Source organism: Octopus sinensis, unplaced genomic scaffold, assembly GCF_006345805.1.
Source record: "Octopus sinensis unplaced genomic scaffold, ASM634580v1 Contig17118, whole genome shotgun sequence".
Lineage (NCBI taxonomy): Eukaryota > Metazoa > Mollusca > Cephalopoda > Octopoda > Octopodidae > Octopus > Octopus sinensis.
Window position 1 is genome coordinate 27,400 of NW_021834813.1, and position 7,601 is coordinate 35,000.

Below are 7,601 nucleotides of genomic sequence, written 5' to 3' on the forward strand. Positions count from 1 at the left end.
TTAGTGGTGTGTACGTAAAATCAGCTACAAGTGCTTATATGTATACATACATATATATATATGCACACACTCACAAACATACACACATATATATTATACACACATATATATATGCATATATATATACATTTATGTATGCATATATATATATATATACATATATATACACATATATACATATATATATACATATATGTATACATCTATATAACATATATATAAACATATATATATATATATATATATATATATATATATATACATATATACATACATAATACTTACATATATGTATATACATCTATATACACATATATACATACACACACATATATTTGAATGTATGTATGTACATATATATATATATTATTATAATATATATATATATATATGTATATGTATATATATGCATGTATATATGGGTATTACGTATGACCAATAAAATTCGATGCAGTTTTCTACCTACCAAATTTCAGTTACAAGACTTTGAACAACCTGGGTCTGTTGTAGAAGGCATTTGTTTAAGACACTGTGCTCTAGGACTGAACATAAGAAATTGGTTACACACAGCCAGATTTTAAACTAATTTTTCGAAATATTTTTTTAAAACTACTTTTTTTTTCTCTCACTTTTTACTGAATCTTGCTACTATTAAAAATGGCATGTAGAATGGAAAGTATTTAAGGGAAATGATGTTAATCAAATACTAATTAATTAACTGCTGTGATTTTAATTTGAATTAATCTTAGATATTATGGACATCAATGAGAGAAATAGAAATACAAAATACAAATGCATCCTAGAGAGGTGGGGACAGGGGTCACACAAACAGGGCTGGGTTCCTCATTCAGTTTTTAATTGGTGCTCATCATAATCATCATCATTGTTTTAATATTTACTTTTCCATGCTCACATGGGTCAGACGGAATTTGTTGAGGTGGATTTTCCACAGCTGCATGCTCTTCCTGTTGCCAACCCATAGCTGTTTCCAAGCAAGGTAATAATGTTTCCTCAGGTCCGGACATGTTTTTACAGAAGTTTGCTGAAGAGAGGGCGCTACTTGCAATGATGGTGACACCCATTTACAGCTATGATGGAATGTTATGAGAAAGAGACAGTAATACAAGCTCACAACACCACACACACATACACAAACACGCACACCACACATACACACAAACACTCAAGTACTGAGGTCAATATAACCAACCTCCTTGTCCCTCAAAATTGCTGGCATTCTGGCAAAATTAGGAAGAAATTAATATAATTACTATCACCATGAAGCCGGCAAGCTGGCAGAATCATTAGTATGCCAGGCAAAACACTTAGTGGTATTTCATATGTATGTATGTGTGTATATATATATCTATATATGTATATGTATATATGTATATATATGTATATATATATATGTATATAGATATGTATATAGGCGTAGGAGTGGCTGGGTGGTAAGTAGCTTGCTTACCAACCACATGGTTCCGGGTTCAGTTCCACTACGTGACACCTTGGGCAAGTGTCTTCTAGTATAGCCTCGGGCCGACCAAAGCCTTGTGAGTGGATTTGGTAGACGGAAACTGAAAGAAGCCTGTCGTATATATGCATATATATATTTGTGTGCGTGTATGTTTGTCTGTCTGTGTTTGTCCCACTAGCATTCCTTGACAACCGATGCTGGTGTGTGTATGTCACCGTCACTTAGCGGTTCGACAAAAGAGACTGATAGAATAAGTATTGGGCTTACAAAGATGAGTCCCGGGGTCGAGTTGCTCGATTAAAGGCGGTACTCCAGCATGGCCGCAGTCAAATGACTGAAACAAATAAAAGAGAGTATATATATATATATATATGTATACATACATACATATATGCATATGTATGTGTGTATATATATATATATATATATATATGGATTTTACACATGACCAATAAAATTGAATGCAGTATAAAATTCAAGGCAGCCAGCTGGTAAAAACGTTAGTGCGCCTGGCGAAATTCTTCGGGGTCGATTAAATAAGTGCCAGTTATGCACTGGAAGCGATATAATTGACTTAATCCGTTTGTCTGTCCTCGTTTGTCCCCTCTCTGTGTAACTAGGTATTTCATCTGTCTTTATGTTCTGAGTTCACATTCCGCCAAGGTGAACTTTGCCCTTAATCGTTTTGGAGTTGATAAAATAAGGACTAGTTGAGTACTGGGGTTAATGTAATCAGCTATCACCTTTCCCAAAATTTCAGGCCTTGTGCCTATATTAGAAAGGATTATTGTTATTATTATCATTCATTAGCTAGTATCAGAGATATTTAGATGTGAAATTATAAAATTTGAGAGCGAGTTATAAACAGTAGCGGTAACACATCATGATGCATATTTGCCATTTGAATATGGCTAACCCCTAAAGGTGGATGCTACTGTAGTTTGTAGCCCCAGGAAGATATCTCCTCCAGCTGGCTATAGACACACAATCTGTGTCCTCTCAGTATTTGTGAAGGGAAGTCATCCTCCCCGTTTTAAACTTATGATACACACGAACTCGAGTTTCAAGGTGTTTACCTATCTTCAGCGTGTGACAATCATGGTTGTCGACGAGAAGTCAGCTCCCTTCACAAATACATATACTTTTTCCAGTGTTGATTGACACTGATATTGAAAAAGTGAAATCAAACAATGATAAATCTCAGAGCGAGTTATAAACAGTAGCGGTAACACATCGTGATGCATAAAATTTGATTATTCTTTCATAAGACATTTTCACTTCATATTTCCATTTTACAAACACTCCTTTATCTCTGATATCCATGCTGCAATAACCACTCCTCATTGAAACAAGAAGGCTGTGTAGTACCTGAACCATCTATCTGTCTCTGCTCCCTTAATTATCCCCCGCTATGTTTCATCCCTTCAAACTTCCACACCAAACACTTTCCTTCCCAGAACAACAACACTCTTGAACGTACTCCCCCCACCAATACTTTCCCAATGAGAATCAACTTACAGAAGTTCAAATTAAAATATCAAATGAAATAAAAGTGAAAAGTGAATATAACAGGTTTTATGTTTTATTTTTAATTTATGAAAATGCCTCGTCTACTCTGCAATATGTTTGTTTTGTGTCTGCTTTTACATACCAGCATGGGTCAGAAGAGGTTGTTTATGGCAGCGTTTTTTGTCAGGTCCTCTTATTATCACCAATTCGTTTAGTTGTCTTTTACAACATACAGGCGTAGGAATGGCTGTGTGATAAGTAGCTTGCTTATGAACCACATGGTTCTAGGTTAAGTCCCACTGCATGGCACCTTGGGCAAGTGTCTTCTACTATAACCTCGGGCCGACCAAAGCCTTGTGAGTGGATTTGGTAGACGGAAACTGAAAAAAGCCCGTCACATATCTGTATGTATATATGTATGTGTGTGCATATGTTTGTATGTCTGTGCTTGTCCTTCCAACATCACTTGACAACCAATGCTGGTGTGTTTACATCCCCGTAACTTAGCAGTTCGACAAAAGAGACCAATAGAATAAGTACTAGGCTTACAAAGAATAAGTCCTGGGGTCGATTTGCTCAACCAAAGGCAGTGATCCAGCATGGCCACAGTCACATGACTGAAACAAATAAAAGAGTAAGCAAGCTACGTACCACACAGCCACTCTTATGATAACCATGCTAAAATAAATAGATTAATCAAAAAAATGTAAGATATAATCCCAGGGAGATTTTAGCTGGTTGAGTCCTAGACCCTACTCGTTACACCACCCATCCTGTTACCTTTTCAACTCTGTCCTACCCTTTTTCTCAACCCTCTTAGTAATAACTTCCCATTCCCATTCCCTCCCATCCTCTTACCATCCTTTATTCCTCTGCCTAGAATTATTGCCCTCTCTCTTTTGTTCTTCAGATATAAAAGCCATTTTAGGATGGAGCTTAGCCTTACAAGTAATGAAGTTATCTTTACTTGTGCTGGTACCACAAAAAAAAAAGAAAAAAATCATCCAGCACACACTGTAAAGTGGTTAGTTTTAGGAAGTACAGGGTGTTCGGGATAAATTTGACAGTTTGCATCAAAGGCAGCAGGTGCAAACAATACCCCATCCAAAAATTTTAAATATTTTAAAAAGAATCAAGAAATAACTACTAGATTAGGGTTAGGATATAACAGTTTTCTCAAAGTAGTCACCCTCAGGTTCCACCTCGGCCACAAGACAAGTCCAGAATCTAGCACATACATTCCTCACTGCAACCCTGAGAAGATTTTCAAATACCTCCTGGATATTTGCTGCCAGCTCGGCCTTGGTGTTGCAAGCAGACCAGTTGGTGTCTCTCAACTGGGCCCTACATATAGTAATCCATTGTATTACAATCAGGGAAACTGGGAAGGTTGAAACTGGGGCTAGTGAAGTCATAGAAGTTCTCTAACAACCACTTGTGGCCCTTTCTGCAGGTACAGCAAAAAGCCAAATACTGCTGCCATTCATATGGCCATCCAACAGCAACCCTTTCCAACCAGAATTTGTCTACAGTCTCCAGTAGCTTCACATTGCCATATGAATTGAGCCTAAAGCTCTGTTCAAAAGCGTGGGCTGACATGACATTACCTTCACTCTTTTCCAGTACTCAGATGGCTTCCAATCCTGCATGTTAGCTAATTTTTTCTCATCTTCAGCATAAATCTTTATGCTCTCCAACGCCATTGACTGTTCACCAACACATCAAGGTGTTCCTGTAAAAAAACAGGAGACATAAAATATGAAATTTAGCTTGAATTCCTTGTAAATCTAATTGTAGAAACTAACACAGAAGACATTGGTGCACATCACAGACCTCCAGGTTGTCAAATTCTGCCAAAACTCTCCGACTCATGGAAGCTGGATGATGATGAGTGATGAATAATGATGGGCAGTGGCAGCAGCCAATGTACAAGCTCTTTCAGGTGTAAGTCTTCTAGATGGTTAAGCAACTTTTATAATGGATTAGCAGTTAAGGGTGATGATCACCTCCTCCCACTGCCACTCTAACTCCTTCCTATCTCACACCTGCAAAATTAGAAATAAGACATTTTCAGTTCAAATCCAGCCTAGAGATACATAACATATGAATAAATAAATAAATAGACAGCATTTCAAGAAAACATTTCTGAGATTAAATTGATTCAAATGTAATGTAGCAGAGAAATATTTGAAAAATGAGATTGATAAAAAAGAAAAAAAAAAAAAAGAAAAATAACAGAAAAAGAAAAACAAGAATTCTTTGTTGTCATGGCAATAACTCATGTCAGAAGCACAGACAACTCATCAAAAAGTGTTCTTGTTAAGTTCCGAAAATGATTTTATCTTGCTAGATTTTGGCGCCGCTTCTCCAATAGCCTGGTAATTTTGAATTGTTTTTAGCAACAATAATTCATTCTAGAAATTCAGATGTACGATTAATTAGGAAATATAATTCAGATATGTATGAAGGTCGTTTATTTTAATTCTTTCGCATCACTGTATTGTATATTTTCAATTGTACTTACGTTCTTTTATTTCGTTTTTTTCTTTCTTTTTTTTTTTTTTTGTTCGGTTCATTGAGAAATCAATATTTATTAGAGCAGCTCCCACTGCTGTTCTTCTTGCTGTGATTGCTGGTTAGCTCAAATGAGCCAGGTTTATCTACAGGGTCAGCCTCTATAATCCGGATATATAATCACAAACATTCCAACCATAACCATCTCTTTTATTTTGCTTTGTTTTGTTTCGTTTCTTTTTAGTCTGACTGTATCTGGACTATATTATTATTTTTTTTTCAGTCATTGGACTGTTGCCATGCTGGAACACTGCTTTGTAGCATTTAATCAATCATATTGATTACAAGTAGTTGTTAAATTGGGTTCTTATTTTATCATGCTCTATTTGTTGAACTGCTGCTTTACAGGACATAAACAAAAAGTGCCAAATTTTAAATGGTGCTGTGTAAAGACTGACAAGAAGACGTATGTGTGTATATATATATATATATATATATATAGATATATACACAATGTATATATACACATATATATATACATATATATACACAGTATATATATATATCTATACATACACATATATACACAATATATATATATATATATAATATGTGTGTGTGTGTGTATAAATGCACACACATGCAAACTTGCATTTGCACACACAGACATTCATACAAACAAATATGTATACATATATGCATATATATATATATATATATATATATATATGTACATATATATATATATATGCATGTATATATATATATATATATATAAATATATATATATATATATATATGCATGTATATATATGTATATATGCATGTATATGTGTGTATATATATATGCATATATACATATGTGTGTGTATAATATATATATATATATATGCATGTATGCATATACATGCATATATATATATATGTATATATGTATATATGCATATACATGTATGTATATATATATATATATATATATATATATATGTATATATGCATATATATATGCATATGTACGTATATATGTGTGTGTGTGTTTATATATATGACTATATGTAAACCTGTTTTCTATTTGTTAAAATGCTCACTTTTCAGTATTTGTATGGATCAAGTGGAATTCATTGAGGTACATTTTCTATGCCTAGATGTATTTATTTTTGTCATCAATCCTCACCTGTTTCAAAGAAAGGTAAATTGTCCTTATGTCCAGACATGTTTCCACAGAACATTAGTAAGAAATAACACTGCTTGTAAGGTGGTGACATTCGTCTGCAACTGTCACTTCCGTTACAGACCTTCCGACTTGATCTCCTGTCCAAAGTTAACTTCCTGCTGTCCTCCTACGAATCACAGTAACCCTCGAAAAGATCTTGGGAACATTCGAATCACCGAAGCCCAAATTCTATATTTGATTGAACATATATTAGTATACACATAAGCAGAAGTAAGAAAGAAACTGATGCACAGTATGTTAACAGGGTAAGCATGAAATAAAATAGCAATAGATTTAAACACAAAACAAACTTTAATATTCTCTACTTCTGTCTGACCTTTTCATTTCATAGTTTTAGAACTCTGAACAAGTGTGGTCCCTGTTAGCCACTTTTTGATGACATGGTGATAAATCTTACAAAACTTTTATAGTTTCTCTGTCACCACCAACTCATCTTAGCAGCATTGTATTGGTTTTTATGTTATTTTAAACTTTAAACAAAAGACCCCTGTACCAAGGTTAGCTAGAAGTCTTCTGTTGGCATGGCAACAGGTTTTTTTATGATTCTAGTAGTTTACCCTACAGTCAGCTCATATCAGCTTGGCTTGATTGGTTTTCCTGTGGAATAAAACTTTAAATGACTGGTTTCTGGCCAAAATTAGAGGTATTTCACTGTAATGGGAATGTATTCTTTGGAATCCTGTTATATTCGCAGACACCATTTATTTCTGTTGGGCTGGAACTGTTTTTTCTTTCATTGAAAATTTGGAACATGTAATCTCTATACTTAAGACAGTCGTAGCTTGTCGGCATAATGTTGAGCTCAGTGAAATGCTATTGATTACACTATGGTCCACCATCTATCTTTGTGGATTCACTGGTTTTCTT